This window comes from Panthera tigris, chromosome B3, assembly GCF_018350195.1.
Source record: "Panthera tigris isolate Pti1 chromosome B3, P.tigris_Pti1_mat1.1, whole genome shotgun sequence".
In the NCBI taxonomy this organism is placed as follows: Eukaryota; Metazoa; Chordata; class Mammalia; order Carnivora; family Felidae; genus Panthera; species Panthera tigris.
The window spans coordinates 30,338,667-30,363,483 of NC_056665.1; the positions used below are offsets into that span (position 1 = coordinate 30,338,667).

General features: G+C 36.7%; 2 protein-coding genes across 8 annotated transcripts in view; one reads left to right on the forward strand and one right to left on the reverse strand.

Moving 5' to 3' along the window:
- Nucleotides 1–24,817, reverse strand: part of PEAK1 (pseudopodium enriched atypical kinase 1) — a 369,695-nt gene that overhangs the window by 311,664 nt on the left and 33,214 nt on the right. The gene's annotated exons all lie outside the window — the stretch shown is intronic.
- HMG20A (high mobility group 20A) overlaps nt 420–24,817 on the forward strand; it is a 68,760-nt gene continuing 44,362 nt past the window's right edge. Inside the window, exon 1 of the mRNA XM_007084619.3 lies at nt 420–720. The gene's annotated coding sequence lies outside the window, so the exon portion shown is untranslated. The remainder of the gene's footprint in view (nt 721–24,817) is intronic.

Sequence of the window (24,817 nt, forward strand, 5' to 3'; positions counted from 1 at the left end):
ACTCGGCATTCTCCCCAGTCTCGCCTCGGCCCCGCGGGAGGAGTCACGGTGAGGCCCCTCCTCTCGCGTGCCTACCTCCAGAAGATGAGCCTATGAGGGCGCCTGACTGGCTGAGGAGGGCGTGGCCAAAGGAAGAAGGCGGGACGACCAGGACCTTGCACCGAAAGCGAAGGGAAATTTTGGTTCCATTAAGTTCCAGAGGAAAAGGGCAACGAAGTACTGGCCCTTGTGGTGCCGAAGTTCCCTGGTCAGCCTGCCCTCGAATACATAATGTGTATTTTCAAGGACTCCAGTATATAGCAATTACCGACTTAGGTCCCAATACTTTCTGCAGGCCTTAGCAATTAAAAAAAAACTACATATCCCAGAAGTCTCCGCGAAAATAAATCTCACCTTGCGTAATCACGTAATCCTTCGCCGCATTTGAACAAAATAATCCCTTCATTATTCTGAAGGAATGGGGAATAATATTCCATTTTCCTACTCACCGGAACAATTTTAAATGCTACTGCGATAGCAAAAGTTGCCTATGGGAAGATGGTTAAGCGATTAAAGGGAAAGAGACGATATCAAAATAAAGTACTGCGGAGGAATTTTTTTCATGCTGTGAGACGTCGGAGTGAGAAGAGTGAAGGCGATTGAGAGGGGCTCAGGGAATTGTCCTCTGTGCAAGGGACTTTCTTTAGGCCCCAGGCCCCTGCCCACCCCTATCGTCAGCAGGTCAGTAAGCAAGGCGAGCTTCGGGGTGGCCACAGTGGAGGTACCCTTCACCCCTTGAAGATCATCTCTCTTTTGCTGTTGTTACTGGTTCGTCTCGGTTTGAGGCCGTCTGAATGGGGGCGCTTCACTTCCGGCTGGGGGAGGGGAGGAAGACCGTCCTGGGGGAGGGGGAAAACATAACCCATTTCCTGTGGGGGTAGGGTGATGGATTGGGGGTGTCCAACTCCCTTCCAGTGCCGGTGAAGGCTTGAAAAGGTGATACTTGGTGCCATTTGCATAGACGGTATCTTAAAGCCTTGGGATTGTGTTTTACGTGAAAAGTTATGTTGTTCCACAAAGTTGTGCTAATCACCAGCCTCCAGTCAGAATTTGAGTTTTGTTTCCATGTGTAAGATGGAAAATTTCCTTCCCCCCAAGTTTTTTTAAATGCCTTCATCAAAGTATTTGAAGACCCTTGTTAAAATTTCTCAGTTGTACAAGACAGACTTTCTTGTGTGATTAATGAATTGCCCACCTCTGCTCCCCTACTCAAGTCCAACCTTGACTGAGTGAGGTATAGTGGTGTTCTCTGCCTTGACATGCCACAGGAACTCTGTAGCTGCTCTTATAAGGAGGTGGTTCATTACAGGACTCAATGGTTTACATAAATTATGAGGCATTTTCGCCTTACAAACGTGGAAGTATTGTACTGAAGTACTGAAATACTTGGTATTACCTCGACTGATAACCATTGTTATCTTAAATTCTTAGGCCTGTTTATTTTAGGCTACAGATTTTACTCTGTGCCTGAAAACAAGTTCCTCAGCCTTAAAAATTCTTACATGTAACTTAACATATAGCATTTGTGAAAGTTGTGCTTTAGTACATTTTTCCCCTTTATAATTTAATTAATGTCAGCACCAATTAAAAACTGGTATCTGCTCTTTGTGGTTTTAAACCATGGTGCAAGGATCATGGTGCTCAGCTAGATTTTAAAGTGGTAATAAACACAATTTTGATTCCTTGGCTGCTCCTTTCAGGTACCACTGTGTGTGCGTGTACTGAAGGAATCAAACTTTTTGGAGCTTATGAAATCTCAACTTTAGTAATTTTAGAACATCAAGTGAACTGTAATGTCTTTTTAAAGACATTTTGAAAGAGTAAGTCCTGTGTACTTTTTCCTTTGGGATTTGTTACCTAATCTATCCTCAGAATTTGCAGCTGTTTTAATTATAGTTCTTGTAAAAAGCTATTTCATTTAGCGTTTAATAGAAAATGTGTTTTCAACTAAAGATTACAGTAAGGAAAATATGTTTTAACCTTCTGTAGACATAAAAACAAAAACACTAAGGCCCTAAAAGCAGTGAGTAACCTTTTGAAAGACAAAATTTCTGCAATAATTGAAAAGGCAAGACATGATAATGTCTCTTATTATTAATTGAAAGTTAGGAACATGTAGACTGCCTCAAGCAAGTATTAATTAATTGATTAGAAAGTGTTCACTATCGTCCATATTAATGTAATGTAAAAGAAAATATGATATGACCACTCTGATAAATTAACTATTAAACTGTAGTATTAGGAATTCTTGAAGTAAGCAAAGATTGTGGAACTGAATGAAAAAGATAGAGGAAATGTAGTTAAAATATTGATTGAGATACAAAGGCAGTGTTGCCTTTGGAAACTAGGAAGCAGAGGTTTTTTTTTAATTGGTCTTTATGCTATCCCATGGAAGAATTGTAGTAATATAGAAATAAGAAAAATCGGGGCACCTGGGTGGCTTAGTGGGTTAAGCAACCGACCTCGCTCAGGTCACGATCACGTGGCTGGTGAGTTTGAGCCCTGCTTCGGGCTCTGTGCTGACAGCTCAGAGCCTGGAGCCTACTTCAGATTCTGTGTCTCCCTCTCTCTGCCCCTAACCCACTCGTATTCTGTCTCTGTCTCTGTCAAAAATAAACATTAAAAAAAAAAAATTGTTGATGCCTTTAGGGTATTCAGATTAGTTAGATAACCCTTTTCTTTTCCAAAAACAGTCACTGGATGTACTGCTCCCAAAAGTTTGAAATATTAAAATAATAGGTCAAAATTCTGGATTCCACCTCACTGAAATTTGATTGTTCACAGAGTACTAGATGCTATATAAAGTACGAAAGTGTCTTTTAGTTCTTTTGACCACCTTTCTTTAAAAAATCATGCTAATGTTTGACAACTGTTGTTTTGTTGTACGTTTGTTGTTTTTGGTAGTTTGTTTCTGACATGGGGTTGAGTAGTAAAGAGAATATCCTATCAACTTGAATCGTTTTTAAACTTACTACTCTGCTGTCTTTATCTCTATTTCAAGACCTTCGAGTGTATTCAAATGAGAATACCCCTTGCATGATTTTTCATTATGCCAGCAATAGTTAACTGAGTGCTTATTGTGGGATAGACCCTGTTCTAGGGACTTGTACTGTATCAGTGAGTATGGACAAATATCCATATTCTCTTGGAGTTTACTGTCTCCAAATGAAAAGTGGAATATTGCTCCCTTGGCATTCCTAAATAGGATTGATCGTATAATCATTGTCCATATTCCTTCAAGAAGCAGCCCTAAATTTCATCTCTCTTGATCTTGATCATTAAGCCATTCTAAAACCAGTTTTGAATATTTCAGCCTAATTTTCCTCCAGACCATTAAAGCCCCTCTGTTAAATATGTAGTCCTGTTCATTGATACATACATCATGAACTTGCCATTCTGTCCTCCTTTATATAGTAAACACAAAAATGAGCAATAGAGAAAATAGGGTAACAGAGAGGTCTGGTTTCAAAACTGGTGTCCACCTTTTACTAACTGAGGTTGTTACCTTAAGCATTTTACTTGATCTCTCTGAGCCTCAGTTGCCATAAACCTAAATAAGGGTTGTTTGGTGGATCAGAGATATTCTGTGTAAATCACCAAGCACAGTGCCTGGTGTCAGGAGCTTAATGAACACAATTATTTTATTCCTAGTCTTGCTTCTGCTATTTTGACCGTTAGGATTTGCCTGCGTGTGTGTTTTAAGCCTTACATGTCCCCAAAAAGTATGGAGATACAGTGCTAGAATTATTGAAATTAAGCCTTCTCCTATCAGCCTGCTTAGTTAGCTATCAAGATTTTATTTTTTATTGGGGCGCCTGGGTGGCTCGTCGGTTAAGCGTCCGACTTCGGCTCAGGTCATGATCTCACAGTCTGTGGGTTCGAGCCCCGCATCGGGCTCTGTGCTGACAGCTCAGAGCCTGGAGCCTGCTTCCGATTCTGTGTCTCCCTCTCTCTCTGGCCCTCGCCTGCTCATGTTCTGTCTCTCTCTGTCGCAAAAATAAATAAAAACATTAAAAAAAAAATTTATTTTTTATTCCTTGTAGGAAGGAGAAATCTCTAATTTCCATGATCACTTTAGAAAATACACATACTAGAAAAGTTTTGAGAAAAGATTAAGGAATCACCAAAGTAATTTGAATCATTACAGAAGGACTTTCAAATGATTCTTCTAAACCTATTTAAATGCTAAGCCTAACATTCAAGAGCCTTCTCTCATTACCCATCTACACATTCCTAACAGGATTGGTCTCTGAAAAAAATTCTGTACTGTACTTAGCCTTTCAATCTTTGTTCTTGCTATCTTCTGCCTGAAACACTTTCTCTTTTCCTAGGAATTCCTATCTATCAAAATGCCATCGTCTTGGAAGCCCTACCACCTTCAACTTCAAGAAGTATTTTCTGATGTCGGTCCTTCTCACTCCACTCTCCCAAGCATATGTACTCTGCCCATTGACCCTCCAGAGCCTTTTGTACTTTCCTGATGGCATTTAATATCCAGTGCTGCTGCTGCTGCTGTTTGTTTTTGTCGTTGCTATTTTTGTATGTAGAGTTTATGTACTGCCATAAAAGGCTGCAGACTATATCTTATTCCTATCTATGTCTGCTGAAATATCTGGCACAATGCCATTCACATCATAAGTATTCAGTGAATATTTGTGGAGTCGAATTGGCATTTGGGGTATGATGAAACTGATTAACTTTTATCCACAATTTACACATTAAGCACAGTGACGAGCATACAACTCAAATATTTGCCAGATGAAGGAATGAGTAAGTCATCATTCTCACATTTGTGAGGATCTTAGGGTGTCAGTGTATCAATGAGCATATATTAAATGTCTAGTATATGATCAGAACCGTGAGAATTGACCCCTGCCCTCAACTTAATTGGAAAGAAATAAGTTGCAGTTAATATGTGTAGACTCTGAAGACTTAAGGTGATTGAGTGAAAATGGAGTGGTCAGTATGGAGTTGTTTGCATTGTGAGAGATAACCCAAGCTATCTGAACTTGGAAACAATAGATTTGTATATCAAGAGGTACTTAACTTGCGTTTCCACTCATAGTTTGCATACCCAAGAGAATTAAAATGTATTCACACAAAAACTTTTATGCAAATGTTCATAGCAGCATTATTCATGAGAGCCAAAAAGACAATAGAAATAAACTCGAATGTTCACCAATTGTTGAATGAGTACAGTATAGCCATACAATGAAATATCATTCATCAATAAAAAGGAATGAGGTAGTGATACATGCTATAACATGGATGAACCTTGAAAATGTTACACTCAAATAGCCAGACACAGAAAGCCACATAATGTATGATTGCATTTGTATGCGATATCCACAGAGACAGAAAGTATATTAGAGATGCCAGAGGCTGGAGGTGGGGATGGGGAGTAACTGCATATGGGTATGGAGTTGCTTTTGTGAGTAATGAAAATGTTCTGGAATTACATAAGGTGATGGCTGTACAACCTTGATACTAGAATACCTTATATAACAGCATTTTAAAAACCATTTAATTATACACGAAAGATATGTGAATTATATCTTTAAGAAAGAAGGAGGTGTTTAAACTTGAAGAATTTGGATTTTTCCTTAGAGCCTACAGTAGATAGGTACAGGACTAGAGATGTGTTGAGGATCGGGTAAGAATGGGTATGAAGGTTTCTGGCTGTCTTCTGTCTTAATGAAGCAGGCAATGAGTCAATTAGTCTAGAAAGGTGTTGACAAAACAAAAAGACATCCTAGGATTTTGAAGGAATCTTCAGATTTCTTTTTGATTTGGTCAAGAATGTATTATATAGTCAACTTGGTTTCTGTGTGAAGGTCATCTGAGTTTAGAAGGTGAAAGTATCAGAAGGCAAGGGGGTCTGCTAGCAATCAACAGTGAAGTTAATGGGGAAAGTTGCAGAACAGAGACTAAGCAAAGATATTAGAATTTGATTCTAACACTCTCCTGAGGTGATAAGAATAGAAAATCTTAAATGAGAAGGAACCAAAGGCAGTGACTGGAGAGGTCAATGCAAATAAAGGTATCCATTTGAAGAAACGTTTGAGTACCTTTTATGTGCCAGGCACTATTAAGTAAAACGATAGCTATTTTCCTTATTTGAATTATTGTCTTAGGATAAAGTCTTACGAGTAGGTTTATTCGTTTTAAGAGTATGGGCATTTTATAGTTCTCGATACAATAGTTATATTATTTCTCTAAAAGGCCATACTAATTTTTGATGTCACCAGCAATGTTTGAATGTTGTTTTTGCCATAAATTCACAGCAAGTTTTTGGCTAATTGAATAGATGTAAAATTAGTCTTTATTTTGGCTCTTGCTTTTTTAATATACCATTTTCTATACCATGGAATTGGCATCTTTTGAAGCATGAAAGAATTCAAAGCCTTTATATTTGCTCCCCCCATCTAAAATGGCTTTTTTAAAAGATAGGGATTTTTTAGGACCCTAGAAATGAAACCAGCTCTAATTTGAATCAGCCTAGAAACTACCGTATTTTCTAAATGATACTCACATTTCAAACCACAGTTAGCCATAATTCCAAGTACCATTTGATTAACTTGATTCTAATAATTTGGTATTGTAGGTATTAGTTAACTTCATTTTACATATGAGAAAATTGAGGCTTAGAGACCTCAGGTCACTTGCCCACAATCACTTAACTAATATGTGATAGAGACATGATTTGAATGCCTCTCAGGTGAGTTATCATTCTCATACTCCATGACCCCTCAGTATCACTACTAAAATTTTCTAGGGGCTAACAGAAGCTGGAAGAGAAATCTGAAGTGGAATTTGGATAGTCAGGCACCTACTTCTCATAATGAAGCAGTTAACAGAGAAGTTTTTCATTCGTTTCATTTTTTTTCTTGGGGGGGCTATCATGCATAGACAAAGAAAGGAAGGACTCTCTGTAAGCCACATTTTCAGGGCCCTTTCTGTTTTTTCCTAATAGTCAGGTACATACTGTCCCAAAATCTACAAGGGAGGAAAAGAGGATGAAGGCACTGGTAGGAAAGCAACTGCCTTGGAGTATACACAGTGAGATTCATCTGACAGTAGAAGGAGCAGACAAATGGCCCTAAGAGAGTCCCACAAAGTAACTTTTAAAATAATAATTTCAAGGCACCTGGGTGGCTCCGTCACTTAAGTGTCCAACTTCGACTCAGGTCTTGATCTCAGTTTGTGGTTTGAGCCCTGCATCAGGCTCTGTGCTGGCAGCCAGAGCCTGGAGCCTGCTTCGGATTCTGTGTCTCCCTCTCTCTCTGCACTCCCCCACTTATGCTCTGTCTCTTTCTGTCTCTCAAAAATAAATAATCACTAAAAAAATAATAACTTCAAGTCTAACCTGGTAACAAGGTTAATACGGTATTCAAATCATGGTAGGTGTTAGCAAAAGAAGAGAGATTCTTTCATTTTTATTCAAGTATAGTATATTCACTAAACTAATTTAAGATTAGGAAAATTAAACAAGAGATGCCATGTTCCAGTACTGGCTTTTAGTAAGATAAAACATAGTCCAAAGGCAGTTAAGGCCCAAAATTATGCACCAAGCAAATGACACAGTTGGTGCCAGAATATACACCTCCTGCTTCCCAGCACATTTTACTGGGAAAATAATTTTTTCAGTATATAAATTGACTGAAGTAAGGGACAACAATAACGTGTGTGGTCATTTTGTAGTTTATATGTATAATTTTTCTTTATAATTTATTATCCTTAAGAGAGATCATTTCTCTGTATATCTTCAAACAATAATAATAGAGATCCGCACACCAGATTACTAAATATTAGAATATTAGGTTAGAATAAGGGATACTGAAGATCAAGTTAAACCCTGGTGTATCAATCTATCTGTAAATTACACCTAAATAATATTTATCTGTATCCGGTGTTACATTGATGAGGGTGAGAAACATAGCTTTTGAAAACTTACACAGTAACATTATTCACAAAAAATTATGATGTATATGTTTGTGTATTTGTATTCAAGCATTGGAATTTTCAAAACAGCCCAGTCCTTTTTCCATCCCTACTCCTTTAAGTGAAACTAATACCCCTTCTTCACAAGAAATAATATCCAGATACTCTACTTTTTTCTTTCTTAGCCCCAAAATGTGTATCTTTATTCTCTTTCCCATCTCCACACTTCTTTCATTCCTGTACACCATCACTTTAATTCCTATTCTCTTAACACAGACCTTTCATTTTTGTTGCTGGTGGTTATCACAATTACCACAACTCTTTGGGGAAACAATATAGCTGTTTTATAAGCAGTAATAAAGTGTTCATAGTCTTGAGCCAGTAATCGCACTGATAGGATTTTATTCTGAGAAAATACTTCAAATAAGGAAAATAGTTAAAGGCACAAAAGTCAATAATACTGATATCTGTCTAAAAAAATGGAAACCTTCTAACTATCCAACAATAAAGAAATGGTTGAGCAAATTATTATCTATCTGTTCAGTAGGCTCTTAGACATTTTTCACAATAGCTTCTTTTAAAATACATAGAAAAATGTTTTAAGAATTTTTTGTCGGAAGTTTTTTTTCAAAAAAGGAAAAAATAAATAGAAGAAAACAGTAGAAAATTTATGTGATCTGTATATATTTCTGAAGCATTTGTTTTTCCTGTATAATAACTGACATTTATTGAACATTTACTGGTGTCAGGCACAGTACTAAGGCAATATTATGGAAGTAGTGTTGAGTAGTTAGTAAGAAAAGTGCTCTAGAGTCAAATTCCAGCTCCATCACTTACTACTATGTGACCTTGAAAAGGAAATGGGAGATAATAACCGTATCTACATTAAATCCACATAAAGTGCCTGTCACATAGTAAGCCCCCATTAAGTGTTTTTGTTACTAGACTTTTTACAGATATGCTTCATTTAATCTTCACATCCTTATAACAACTTTATAAGGTAGTATTTTCATTTTAGATAAAAGAAAATCGAAACTCAGAATGTTTAAATATCTAGGTTAAGTAACTTGCTAAAGTCACAGCTGGTAGACAGTAGAGTTTTGGTTGAGAACCTTGCTATGACTTCCACTTCTGGCTTTGAAGGAGTAGGTTGCTACAGACTAATGCTTTTGGTGAGAACAACATGAAAAGGCAAATATCAAAAAAGAAAAAGAAAAAAAGCATCAGAGACATACTAAGATAGCCAGGACTTAAGAAACCAAAATTATGGAGCCCAGGGAACTGCAAAGCATATGTTCTATGCTTCATTTTATCCCTGTAGGAATTTGCTTAATTCATAGTACAAGAGAAGAAATTATGAAACTTAGCAGAGGATTCTGCTAGAAGTAGAGGAACAAGTGTAGGGCTAGGTACACAAAAATTGGGGTTTAGGGATCCCTGGGAGGCCAGGACTGAAGGGCCAGAATCCTAGAAGAGAAGGTTAGGCACTAAGAAATGATTTTTTAAATTTATTTTTCCCTCAAGGTATTTGCTGTGCAGAGTCAAAGGCTAAGAAGCTAAGCACAAAACCTCTGAAAAGCAGAGTGAAATTTTGTCCATCTCATAATGTTAAGAAACAAAAGTTAAAATTGTGGTCCCTCCAAGGAGGAAAGAACCTATAAACATCCCAGACTCTCAAGTAGGATTCCCTAAAGGACTACATACACCCTTAAGTGTTGGCGAACTAGAGGTAGAGAGGGAGCCCTACAAAAATTGCCACCTAACTTCAAATCAGTTCAGTTTCAGATGGAAATAAAATGATCTATCCTGTTGCTCCTCTCCAGAGGAGAGGATGATTTCTCTCTGAAGGAAGTAATATCATCCAAAGCTTCCATAATTTTTCATATACAAGATCTACCTTTGGGAGCAAAAATTATCAGGCATATGAAAATAGTAGGATTGAGAGAAAATGCAATGATAACAGTTAAAGAAGTAATCCAGATTATCAGGCACAGACATGACTAGTAGATTTAAAAAAATAGATGCTAAGATAGATCCCTTGAGGGACCACATGGGAAGATCAAGGGAGGGTGCAGATAGAGAGAGCCACAGGACCTGGGACATCTGCTTTTATGAGATTCCATGGGTGAAGTGTTTTGGACTTCCCAGGCTAAGGCTTGACTGAAAAGAATTTTGGTAAGCCCCAAGGGGATCTTACCTAGGAGGCACATAAGAGAAAAGCCCTGGGAGGCCTTGTTATTATAAGGGCTGTTAGGGAAGTCATATGAGGAACTTACATTTATGTGTGACACTACAGGCTACTGTCTAAGGCATGTGTTTCATGAGGGGGGAATGTCAGTTTAAGCCCCCCCGCCCCCCCGGCCGCTGGGCCAAACAAAATGGACACCAAGGCAGCGATACCATGGAGTAGCTTAGCTAAACTTTTGACATAATGACTGAGAATTTTCCAAAACTGATGAAAAGACATCAAGACACGGGTTTCAAAAGTGCAATAAATCCCAAGCAGAATACATGCAAGGAGTACCAGACTTGGGCACTTTGTAGTAAAACTGCTGAAAGTATCCAGAGAATTAACGACCCTTCATATTCAAAGGAACAATGATAAAACTGTCATCTGACTTCTTAACAGAAATAATGGAGGTCAAAAAAACAGAGGAATGAAATCTTTAAAGTGCTTAAAAAAATAATTGTTTATCAATCTAAAATTCTATTCCCAATGAAAATGTTGTTCCAAAGTAAATGAGACATAAAGAGATTTCCAGAAAAATAACTGAAACAACTTATTACATGTAGACTGTCACTGATGGATACAGCCACATTAATATTGACTATATAAAACAATAATGTCTTTTGGGGTTTTAACTATATATAAATTTAAAATGTATGATAATTGTAACACAAAAGGTGGGATCAGTGTAAATGGAAATGAAATATACTAAGGTCCCAGCATTGTCTGGGAAGTAGAGTTACTAATGTTTTATTAGACTAAAATAAGTCAATGATGCTTCTCTTGTATAACCAATAAAAGAACACTAAATGAATGTATACCTAAGAGAAAAACAGAATAAAAAGTTACTAGATTAATCCAAAAGAAGGAAAGAAGAGAAAAAGAACATATAACAGATGAGACAGAAACAATAATAACATAATAGGTAGAAACCAAATTTTATTAAAAAAATAATTAAAACACAATCATTGTCAGATTGATTTGTTTTTAATCCAACCATGTACTGCTTATGAAAGACACACCATAAATGTAAAGACCCAGAATGACTGGAAGTAAAAGAATGGAAAACATACGTCATATAAACACCAAACAAAATATACATGGTATAATATATAATATATATTGATAGCAATATACAGTAGACCTGAATACAAGAACGACTAGAAATAAGAATATTTCATAATTATAAAGGGGTCATTTTTTTAAGATTTTTTTCAGTAATCTAACCTCGACACGGGGCTCAAACCCATAACCCCAAGATCAAGAGGCTTCACCGATAGCCAGCCACACACCCTAAAAGGGTCATTCTATCAGCAAAATGTAAGGGCTGTAAGTTTGTACGTGTCTAGTAATACAGCTAAAAAATTTAAAAATTTTTTTTTCAAGTTCATGCACATCTTTTGCCAAAATAGATCATATGATGAGCCATAGAGAAAGCCTCAACAAATTCAATCCAGAATATGTTATCTAACCACAGTAGAATTAAGTAAGAAATAGATTATAGAAAAGTAGCTAGTAAACTCCCCACAAAATACATTTCCAAATAACCCTTTGAATCAAAAAGAAAGCACTATGGAATTAGAACATATTTGCAACAGAATGATAATGAAAATATAGTATATCTAAATATATTTGAATCTTCTAAAGCTATATTTGATAGGAAATTTGTAGCTATAAATGCATGTATTAGAAAAGAAAAAGTCAAAAATCAGTGATTTAAATATCCATCTCAAGAAAATGGGAAAAGAACAGCAAATTAAACCCAAAGTAAATAGGAAAAAAATTATGAAATGTAGAAATTAATGAAATAGAAAGCAAATGCACAATAGGAAATATCAACAAAGCCAAGTTTGTTCTTTAAAAAATAAGTAAGATGCACAGACCTTTATCAATACTGATCAAGAAAAAAAGAGAACACAATATTAGGAATGAAAAAGAAGACATTTCTCTACAAATTTTACAGATGTTAAAATGGTAAGAGATATTATAAACAACTTTACGCAAGCAGAGTTAAATTTTAGGTGAAATGGTAAACATACTTTACCAAAATTGGGACATGAAGAAATGGAATATATGAATACTGTCTGTTAAAAATGTTGAGTCCATTCTTTAAATTTTGTTTGCAAAGAAAACCATACCTAGGTGACTTTACTGGTGAAATCTGATAAATGTTTAAAGAACAGATAACTCCAGTCCTACTCAAAATAGAATCCAACTTGTTTTCTGAAATCAGCAAAGCCATGATGCCAAAACCCAACCATGACATTTTGAGAGAAGATATTTACATGCCCGTCTTTCATGAACCAAGTAATACATTTGTATTACTTGGGAATGTAGAAAGTCCAAAAGAATCTACAAATTATTAGAATTAATAAATGAATTTAGCAAGGCTACTTGATGCAAGGTCAAAATACAAAATTTATATACAAGCAACAAAAATTTAGAAAATGAAATTTATAAAAACAGTACCATTTACAGTTGAATCAAAAAAAATCAAACTTAAGTCTTGCAAGACCTTTTGACAGAGACTTTGACAGAAATTAAGAGCTAATAATCTGTAGTCACATTGGGAAACTCAGTACTGTGAAGATTAACTTCTTCCCAAATTGTTTTATAGCTTAAGTAGAATCCTAAGAAAATGCCAGGTATAGGGTAGAAAGAGGGAATGATAAATTGATTTCATTTTTTAAGTTTGAGAGAGAATGCACGTGCATGAGCGGGGGAGGGGCACAGAAAGAAGGAGAAAGAGATAATCCCAAGCAGGCTGTACAATGCCAGCACGGAGCCTGACACGTGTCTCAAACTCAGGAACCACAAGATCATGACCTGAGCCGGTATCAAGAGTCAGATCTCAACTGACTGAGCCACCCAGGCACCCCACAAATTGATTTTAAAATCCATATGGACATGAAAAGGACTAAGAGTAGTTAAGACAATCTTAACAAAGCCGGATGACTTTCATTACCAAGTGACAGGGTTTACTATAAGGCTACAGTTATTAGCATCATATTTGCACAGAGATAGACAAATGGATCTATGGAACAAAATAAAGAGTCCAGAAACATTGTACCATATATGTGATTATTTATGACAGCAAAGGCACTGCAGTACAGTAGGGAAAGAATGGATTTTTCAATCAATAGTGCTGGGTCATGTGGGGAGAAAAAAATGAATCTTGATTCCTACCTCGCAACAAGAATCAATTCCAGTTGGATCATAAATCTAAATGTTAAAAGTTTAGAGAAAACTGAAAACATCCTAACAATCTTGGAATAGGTAAAGATCCAAAAAGGAAGGAGAAGATTGATTAATGGGACTTTATTAAAATTAAGAAATTCTGTTCATCAAATGACACTATTATAAGAGTGAACAAACAAGTCACAGTGAGAAGACAGACTTGTAATCCATGTATCCAGTAAAGGACTTGTGGCACTCTTTAAAATCAGTAGGAGAAAAAAAGACCATCAAATTTCAAAAAGGACAAAATAGGGGCGCCTGGGTGGCTCAGTCGGTTAAGCGGCCGACTTCAGCTCAGGTCACGATCTCGCGGTCCGTGAGTTTGAGCCCTGCGTCGGGCTCTGTGCTGACGGTCAGAGCCTGGAGCCTGTTTCAGATTCTGCGTCTCCCTCTCTCTGACCCTCCCCCGTTCATGCTCTGTCCCTCTCTGACTCAAAAATGAATAAACGTTAAAAAAAAAAATTTAAAAAAAAAAAGGACAAAATACTTGAAAGGTGCTCCACAAAAGAAATTATCCAAAAACAAATATGCATCCATTAATTGTTAATCATTGAATAAATTCAAATCAAAACCATAGTGAGATACCACTGCATACCTATGAAATGGCTAAAATTTTAAAAGACTATCAAGTACTATTGCTGTGGAACAGCTGCAACTCCTGCTACTGGTAGACGTGTATGTAAATCATTATAACTATTTGGGAAGTCACTTTGGCTGTATATTCTAAAAGTAAACATACATACATCCTCTAATCTAGCTATGCCTGGTGCATACCCAACAAAAATCTATACATACATTCACCAAAGGCAAGAATGAACAAGGGTATTCATAGTAGCATTATTAATAGCCTTAATAGCAGAAAGAGTGAATAAATTATTCTTGTAACAACATGGATGATTATCAAGCATATTGCTGAACAAAAGAAGCCAGACAAAGATTAATATATAGTGTATGGATTAAGTTCAAAAATGAACAAAACACAAGTATGGTGTTAGAACTCACACTAGTTACTTTTATGAGGATAGAGAATGGGAGGGGTTACAAGGCAAGTGAAAGTCATACTTTTCACAAGGTATGCGCTTAAAATTTGTATCATTTAGTTTATTTAACCTCTTCCAAATGATTTTAAAGGTTATGTTATTTTTCTAGACACCCCACACACTATTTACACCTACCACTCCATCAAAAGGGTTCTTGCCAGATCACTAGTAACTTCCATGTTGCCAAAAAACAGACATTTTTCACATTCTCATGTTACCTCTCAGCAACATTTGGGTTTATCTTTTTTTCTTCAAGTACTCTGACCTATTCACTCCTGGTTTTCTGACTGCCTCTGTTCATGTCTTCTGGAACACCTTAGCAAACTCCTCTGTTCATCTTCTAATTAAGGAGTTCCTCGGGACTCAATACTCTTATTCTACCATCTCTCCCCAGGATATCTCTTACATTCTTGACTTAAAATACCAGCTACCATATGTGCTGAAAATTCCTAAATTCCTATCTCCAGTCCAAACTTCTGAGCTCTAGGGTCTCGTAGCCAGCTTCCAACTTGATATTTATCTCAACAGCATCTTACATATTCAGTGTTAAGCTCTTGTTCCTTCTGTATTTCTACATCTTTGGTCTTCCTGATGTCTAGAAATCTGAACTCCATAAATATTTACTAACTTCCTAATTAAACATCTTGTATCATTCTTAAGACCTTTCATTACAATGCACATGCGCACGCATGAACATACACAAACACACACCCATCCAGACCACTATTAGATTATATTGATTTTGCTTCCTAAATAGATGTTGAATTCACCCTCTGTGCTACATCTCCACTCCCAGCACCCTATTTCAAGCCACCATCGTTTTGTGGTAGACTATTGCAATAGCTTACAACTAGTCTTTTTTTTTTTTTTTAATATTTATTTATTTATTTGGGGAGGAGGGTAGCAGACAGGGAATCCCAAGCAGGCTCCACATTCAGCACAGAGCTCAATGCAGGACTTGATCCCACGACCATGAGATCATGACCTGAGCCAAAATCAAGAGTCGGACACTCAACCAACTGAGCCACCCAGGCGCACCACCAATGGATCCTTCTAGATCCATTCTTACTACCTGTTAGTCCATTCTTCACACAGAACTTAGAATGATCCTTTCAAAAGTATAAATACATCATGTCTTTCCTTAAAATTCTTTCTAGGTTTGCTCTTATGCTTTGGAGAAAACCCAAATCTTTAACATAACCCCACGTCTCTGCAGAATTTAGTTTTTGCCTCTCTCTTTACTGCTCTCCTTTCCTATAATTTTCTGCAGCCTTCTCTCACTTCCTCCAAAGCACCAAGTTCTTTCTCACCTCAAGGCCTGATAAAGCTAGTTATTCAGCATGGAATGTACCTATTTAACATTCCACTCCCCCTCCTTGGAGAAGTGCCCTGTCTAAATGACAACTCCTATTATTTCATAGTGTGCTGTTTTCCTTCATAGAATTTTTTTATTTTAAATTTTATTTATTGGTCTATTTGTTTGATGTCTTTCACCTCAAACCATCACGTTTGTGGCAACAGAGATTGTTTTGTTCCCTGGTGTAGTCTGGTATCTTAAATAAATGCCCATGTTATGTGTTTAGTAAATATGGTAAATGAGAAAAGATAGCACGCCCCCTTAGGTAAAGTATAGGTCAGGAACCATTTCATATGTGTGCCTATACCCTGGGAGCATGAAGGGGTTACTTGTTCCCTTTGGTTTAGTCCTTTATTTCTTCAGAATTGCTCTCTGAGAAAGGCACCGCGTAATCATTGTATTGCCTGGAGACCATTTTTGATGGTAAGTCAGTCTTCTCGGTGATGTATATTTTATGTGGTAAGCTGAACTGTCAGTTGTGGGCAGATTTTATTTAAGCCCCCAAAGAGGACTATGCCTGCCCACATTTCTTAGGTTAAAGCTCTTAAAAACTAGAGGTAAAGTGTTCTCAGTGGCAATCTTGACTAAGTAATTTTTTTTTCTTGTAATTCCTTTTTTTTTTTCTTATAATTCTTAGGGCACTAAAAAGGAAAGGTGGTCTAACTGCATTTGCTTACTGCTGAGATTGACAATATTGTTTGTGTAAAGATTATTAGCTGCTTTGGTCGTATAAATATGTCAAAATGCCACCACAATAAGTATATGACACGCCTTTTAATCACAAGGCAAAAACAACTACATTTCATAATACTTCTGTCTTCATATATGTTTTATAAGCTATACAGACCTATCATGATTTGATATTACAGAATATTCTTTATTTTCTTAAGAGCTTGTGTTTGTTTTCTTCATCTTAGACTTACTTTTTAATTAAAATTTTTATGGTTTCTAAGCTAATTTCAATAAAATGAGATGCCAAATTGTATATTTGGTAGAAAATGGTAAGTCCAACAATTTGAAGCAGTGTTCAGGCCACTAACATGAAAAAAAATTCCTGTTTACTACTAATTTTAGGCCAGATAAATTTCATTTCAAGAGGAACAGTTTTAAGGATTTATCATATTTCTTAATGTACTGTAAATGAGGCATTCTTTATGTCTAAAATCTAAATATCGTACTTAGAATTCTCCCATAAATTGAAAAAAAATATGCCAAATGTTTATTGTGCATCTGATTATGTAGGTTCAGGGCTGTGGTGGAGAAAGGGGAATAGAACAGGAATGAGGATTTTGAGTGCTTAGAAAAGTTAAGTTTCTGACATCATCGTCATCATCATTACTCTCCCTTTAGAGAGTTAATTGTTAATTTTCTGTTAATGAAATAATTTTTAAACCTTATCTATTTATTGATATTTGCACATTTACCAGACATTCATAGCTATTTTCATATCAATGAAATAAGGACTCATAGGAGTTTTAAAATGTCTGCTCTCAGGTATGACTAATTAACTTTCTGAATTTCACAATCCTCTGGTTGCTACTGCCAGCTTTTTCTTCAGGTTTTTAAAATGTAGATTAGTGACTCTAGAGCTAGTGAAATAATAATATATTAGAGGAATATTTGAATTTCTTTCTATAGTATTACAGCAATATATAAATGTGGTACATTATGGTTATAGAGGGGGTGGGGAGTTTCAAGTACAGGGAACTCTGCCATACGTAAGAACAGTCTTCTCAAGCTAATTGCCAATTTAGGGAGTGTATTAAATAAACATAATGGTTTTTATGTTTATTTCAAAAAAGGGGAAAGAGCAGCTTTGTTTTGCCAGAAAGACAATGTCAGCTGCTACCCATTTATTTCCTAGCAAAACAAACTACTTGGAAAATTCTAATTGGCAGGTTTCTTCTCCCTGGCGTTTAATTAAAATCTTTCTCTAGCAATACATGATACTGAGGATAGTGTACAGATTCATTTATTGTACCAAGAAAGACTTGGGCCAACCATATCTTCATAGCTTTCAGGCATCACTAATTATGTGTCTTCTCTGATTTGTTTAACACTATCATTGGTAAGGAGTAGCGTAAATACATTGTTTACAATCTTCCCTATTATGCCTATGTCACCATTTCTAGAGTTGTAGTCATTTCTGCAAAGAGTTTAATGTTTTTTAAGATAAGTAAAACTTTATCACACTAGAAATTACAACTCAATTTTTGTGTGCAGCTTAATGTCTGTGATGTAATAAAATAATCCTGGTGCATAGGATTGGAATTGATCTCTATTTGCATCCTACCTTAGAGTGCTAACCTACAGATGAATATTGCTGCTCCAAGGGAGTGGAAGACTAAGGATGAATTGATGTAATTGCATCTTTATTATTAAAAAATAGAAAATGCTTAGCCAATAGTAAAGCAACCATTTTTATATATCAAGGACACCATCTTGTTAGTCAACAGTTGATATCATCCGATAGGAGGCTTGAGTTCAAAGATTTGAAATTCAAAATGCTGTTTTTCAAATAGATTAAGTGGATTTAAATTCAGTGGTTTATCATTTTTTGAGTATAGTATAATGATTGTGAGAGCTTTTTTCCTCCTAAGCACTTACATTGTTAATTAAATCATTTCCTTTTTTTTTTTTCTTCCAAACTGTTCCTTAAGCATGTGTTTAACCTGGTGTGTTCAACTCTTAGCTGAGCTTCATGTTTAATGGTTTCAGTACTTAGTAAGTATGCATGATAAAAAAATAAATTGTAGCTACAGATTTGAACTTACTTTGCTATGACCTGTAATAGTCTGCTCTACATTCTGCTCTTTGTCTTTCAAGGAAATCACATCACCCAAAACTTATAACCTACTTTACTACAATAGTGCTGACATGTTTTGGGAGCCTAGAAGGCAGATTGAAATTTAACTGGCATCATGGGATCTCAGTTGGTTTAACAGCTTCTCCTACCTTACTTGGCAGTGCATGTATAATAATATTGAATGGCATTCACTGTCAAGAGATTTTGGAGTTGATAGTAATAGAAATGTATTGCAGGAAAGAACATAGATACTGTGGTTAAAAGGTTATGGGAGAGGGGCACCTAGGTGACTCGGTTGGTTAAGCATCCAACTCTTGATTTCAGGTCAGGTCATGATCTCACAGTTCATGGGTTCAAGCCCTGTGTTGGGCTGTGCGCTGACAGCACAGAGCCTGCTTGGGATTCTCTCTCTGCCTCTCCCCTGCTTACGCACAGTCTCTCCCTCTCCCTCAAAAATAAATAAACTTAAAAATAAATAGACAGTTATGGGAGAGACTAGAAATTAGTCTGGTAACTTGTTAATTTGAAGAGCTAAACATGTGTTTAAATATGTATGATACTGTGGAAAATAATCTCCCAGTTCAAAAATTAAGAGTAAACTCCATCATAAATAGAACTAAAGGTATATATGAAGCATTAAATCTTATGATACTCATTTATTTTATCTTTTCATAATTGTGTTTCTTTCATGGACATAAGCTATTTGATATAGTTTATTATTCTTTTATTTACTAAGAAGGTCAAGGCTGAACTTTTTACTGAGTATTTACCAGATGCATCTTACACCCTAGAGGGTAAATTTGTGAGATATTACCTGTGAGTACAAATAGAGGGTACTAAAGATGTGATTTCAGTGTAGGGAAGATATAGTTGTTTTTAATGTTGTTTTAATTTAAACTTTTTGTGTTCTATTTCATAGAAACATGTCAAGGTTCCTTCTCCTGATCTCAAAACTGGCTTAAGGTGATCATTCGCTATTACAGAGCCAAATGTTATTGCTTATTCTAATGATAGAATAATGTATTCGTATTGTAAAAATTTGAAATTTAAACACTCAAAACAAACATAACTTTTATACTTACAGAGAAATTTAAAAAGAAAATAGTAAAAAAAAAACACTTGAAGACAGTGGGTAGCCTCTTGAATAATTTTAAACAAGGCGTGATATGCATGATTAGACTTGTATTCTAGAATGATCACTGGCAGCTGTATGGAGACAGATTGGTGGCAGGAAGGACAGGTAGGAGGCTGTTGGTGTACTCAGGCCAAGAAAGCTAAAGGCTTTAACTGGGGCATAATAACAGGAACACAGAAGAGAGGACAGAATCAGCTGGGCTTGGTAAGAGATTCAGTGTGGTGGGAAGAGCAGGGGAAATGGCTGAAAAGGACTCCAGGTTTTTTGCTTTAGTGACAGAGTGGAGTACTCTCAACTGACATGGAGAACATGGGGGCTGGAATAGATTTTGGGGAAAAGATGATGGATTCAGTTTTATAGCTGTTAAGTGTAAATTGCCTATAGCACATGAAAGGAAGATCCCTGATAATAGAGTTTAAGTGCCAAGCGTTAGATGAATAAAAAGTCAGTACCTCCAGAGGAGTTCAGAAAAGTCTGAGAGTTCGATGTCAAATGCTAAACTCACTTGGCTATCCTAGCACATTTAGTTTTCTCCTTTGTAAATCAGTGCATCATTGAGCAGTGTGCAGCTTAAGCGTTCAGTTCATTGTTGCTGATGAGAATCTTTACTTGTGTGTAGGATTTCCCTGGTTCAGTCTGATAGATGACCTTCACTGTCTTCAGGCATTTAATCCATCCATATTTCTGTGCCAGATCCATAAAAACATCAGTTTCATGGCACCTTTGGTCTTGGAGAGCACAGCCATGCAAGATTTTTTCTCTCAGATTCCAGTAAAGCATTATTGGCGCACCTAGGTGGCTCAGTCGGTTGGGCGTGTCAACTTCGGCTCAGGTCATGATCTCGGGGTTTGTGGGTTCAAGCCCTGCGTCGGGCTCTGTGCTGACAGCTTGGTGCCTGGAGCCTGCTTCGGATTCTGTGTCTCCCTCTTTCTCTGCCCCTCCTCCACTCATGCGCTTTCTCTCTCTCTCTCTCTCTCTCTCTCAAAAATAAACATTAAAACATTTAAAAAACAATAAAGCATTACTGTTGGTAGATTTTCCTTCTTGTTCTTACTTTTTTTTTTTTTTTTAAATGTTTTTTAACGTTTATTCATTTTTGAGAGACAGAGCATGAGTGGAGAAGAGAGAGGGAGACACGGAATCCGAAGCAGGCTCCAGGCTCCGAGCCGTCAGCACAGAGCCTGACGCGGGGCTCGAACCCACGAACCGCGAGATCATGACCTGAGCCGAAGTCGGACGCTCAACCGACTGAGCCACCCAGGCGCCCCTCTTGTTCTTACTTTATATTCTGCCTCAAAACTTCCCCAGAGTCATGAAATGAATATATTTTATTTTGCATAATTCATGTTGCAGATTATCTGTAGATAATCTTAAATCTGTCTTGATTAGTCTGTGAAATAAAGGACAAAATGGTAAGACTATGAGATTGTAGCTGTATAAAAGGGCAGTCACAGATATGAAATGATAATACAAGCAAACTTTTAGTGTTGACTTTTTAATTTTTTTAATGCAGTTCCTTTTTTTGGTTTTTAATGTTTATATATTTTGAGAGAGAGAGTGCACACACAAGCTGGGTAAAGGCAGAGAGAGAGGGGGAGAGAGAGAATCCCAAGCAGACTCTGCACAGTCAGCGCAGAACCCAACACAGGGCTCGAACCCACAAACCGTGAGACCATGACCTGAGCCGAGACCAAGGGTCAGATGCTCAACTGGCTGAGCTACCCAGGTGCCCTGTGTTTGGCTTTTTGAACAGAATGCCTGAGTACTACCAGAACATACGTTATCTTGAGTGTGAAAAAATCTCATTCTTGTTTTATATTTATCTCCTGAACTTTATAGACTTTTAATGTAGAGACATTAAAATACACAATTCCATGAATGCTTCAATTGGCTCTTTGAGGTTAGAGAAACACTTTTATGTTTGTTCATGAAGTCCGCTCTGATTCATCGCTTTAGACATAACCAGTGCTTTCTATATATTCGTCCTTATTTGGTATGTACTGGCCAAAATAATCACCCCTGACTTGACTTATTTTTTATCTAAGAAATACACCTCTCATCGTCCCTGCCTAAACATTTGGTGGTAGGCATTCTCCAAATCCAAGTGAGTTAGGTATCTTTCATAAGGAACTGTGGTATTCTAATGTGTTAATCATTGAGAGATGTTCCTTCCTGCTCTCATAAGCATACAGATGTGACCAGCTATATACTGTAAATTTTGACCTACATTTAAAATTCATATTTTGATTAAAGATCTACAAGCTAGTAATCAACTCAGGTTGAAGCTTAACTTTAGAATACTTTGGTTGAAAGAGTAGAGTTCAACAGAGATGCTGAGAAAGCAAATGAAAGAAATATGGACTAATAAAAATACAGAATGCTAGAATTTTTAGAGCTGAAAGGAATCTCAGCAGGCATCAGAGAGTATTGGGATAACTGAAGGAATATGATTTAGAAGAGGGAGCAAGAACACTTGTTCTATTTTTCCCCAAAGGAGTAGAATGAGAACCCAAGGGCAGGAGCTCCTTAGGAATAGATTTAGAGTTCATCATGAAGAAAATCCTAATGGTCAGAGCCTTTCAGACATTCTCAAGAGAAGCATTCAGGTTGGGACCTGAACCTTGGATGTGTAGTTAGACCTGATGATTTTTGTGGGAACTGTCAGTCCTGGAATTCTTACCTAAACGAACGCTTCCTTTTTTTCTTCTAACTTTAAAACAGTAAAGTGCACAAATGTTAAATGAACAAGTCAATGAATCTGTACATATACAGGCACCAGTGAATATTTCCAGCACTTCAGAAGGCTCTCCTGTCAGTACCCTCTTTCCCCCTACCCTAGATAACCGCTATGCTGATTTGTGCCCCAAAGAGTAATTTTATCTGTACTTGAACATCACATAAATGGATTCACAGAATATTTACTCTCTGGGTCCGGTTTCTTTTGACATCCTTTTGTCTGTGAGGTTCATTTATGTTGCATGTAGCAGTAGTTCAATCTGTGCAGATGTTGTGCCGATCTCGTTGTGGAAATATACCGTGATGTATCCTTGCCACTGTTGATGGAAATGGGTTGGTTCCATTTTGAGCCTGTTTTTAATAATGGGGCTATGCACATTCTTATACATGTCTTTTGATGAACATTAGTACTCCTTTCTCTAGAATATATTACTAGGAATGCAATTGCTGGTTCATAGGATAGGTTAATTTTAGCAGTCACTGCCAGTTTTCCAGAGTGATTGTGCACATTTAAATTCCCACCAGCAACATAGGAGAATTTCATTTCCTCCTCATGCTTATCAACACTGTGTATTGTCAATCTTTTATTTTAGCCATTTTGGTGAATACGCTGTAGTATTTCTTTTTCTACAGTTATTGATCATTTAGATGGGCTCTTTTATGAAGTACTTGCTTTATTTTGTATCCCCTTTTTTAAAAAATGGATCATTTCTCTTCACCTTACTGATTTGTAGGTGTTCTTTATACATTCTGAATATGAGTCTTTAGGCGATGTACATGTTACAAATATTATTTCTGTCTGTGGCTTACTTTTTTACTTTTAATATGATCTTTGCTGAACAGATGTTCTTAATTTTGGTGAACTCCAGTTTATCATTTTTCTCTTCTCTGGTGAGTGCCTTTTGCTTCCTCTTTAAAAAGTTTTTGCCTAGGGGCGCCTGAGTGGCTCAGTTGATTAAGTGGTTAAATGTCCGACTTCGGTTCAGGTCATGGGTTCGTGGGTTCAACCCCCACATCGGGCTCTGTGCTGACAGCTCAGAGCCTGGAGCCTGCTTCAGATTTTGTGTCTCCCTCTCTCTCTCTGCCCCTCCCCCACTCATGTTCTGTCTCTCTCTGTCTCTCAAAAATAAATAAACGTTAAACAAAAAAAATTTTTTAAATAAATAAAAATAAAAAGTCTTTGCCCAAGATTGTGAAGACATTTTGACCAATAATTCTTAAATTCTGATACTAAGTTAGATAATGGTAAACTTTCATTGGTTCATACATCAAAAAAAAAAAAAAAAAAAGAAATGCATAGAATTGTTTTATTTTCTCCCATAATTTAATTCTTTTTTTAAAAAAGTTTTCTTTATTTTTGAGAGAGAGAGACAGAGAGTGAGTGGGGGAGGGGTAGAGAGAGAGGGAGAGAGAGAGAATCCCAAGCAGGCTCTACGCTGTCAGCATGGAGCCCGATGTGGGGCTCGAACTCACACCGTGAGATCATGACCTGAGCTGAAACTAAGAGTCAGACTCAGCTGACTGAGCCACCCAGGTGCCCCTCCCATAATCTAATTCTTAAACTTTCAGCATTAGCTGTGAATAAGTAGATAATTATGATACCAAATCTGAAATTTACTATCAGGATAGACTTAGTTACTGCTTTGGTAACAAAACCACTGTGGAATCTCAGTGGCTTTTTTCCTCACTCATGCTACTTGTCCAAAGTGGGTTAACAGGGCTACACTATTTTTGGTCAGTTAGGCAAGGATGATGACAGAAACTCCATTGAAATATATGAGTTGACTCTCTGAGTTCCATGGCGTAATCTTACTCTATTCCTGAAAGGAGAACTAAAAATATTTGTAAATAGCTATAATGACTGTCACAGTTAATTTGGTTATATTACTTATCCTCTGTGTGAATCAGTTTGTTCACTATAAAACAGAGGCTAATGGTAGTATCTGCTTCATATGGTAGTTGTGAGGATTAAATGGGATAATACATGTAAAACCCTTAGAATAGTGCTGTTACTTAGTAAACAATACAAATGCTTGCCACTATTACTGCTGTCATTATTAGGCTCTTACCGTGTGATAGATACCATACTAGTTGCTTTACATGGATTAATTCTTCAAATAACTTCTGTAGTAGGCACTATTATTATCCTCATTTACAGGTGAAAGAACAGGTTCAGAGATGCTAACTTGCCCAATTTCCATAGCTAAAAAATAAAAGATGGGATCTGAATCCAGACAGTCTGATAAAAGAGCCTTCAGTATTAACCATGACTCACTTCCAGATAGCAAATAAATACTAA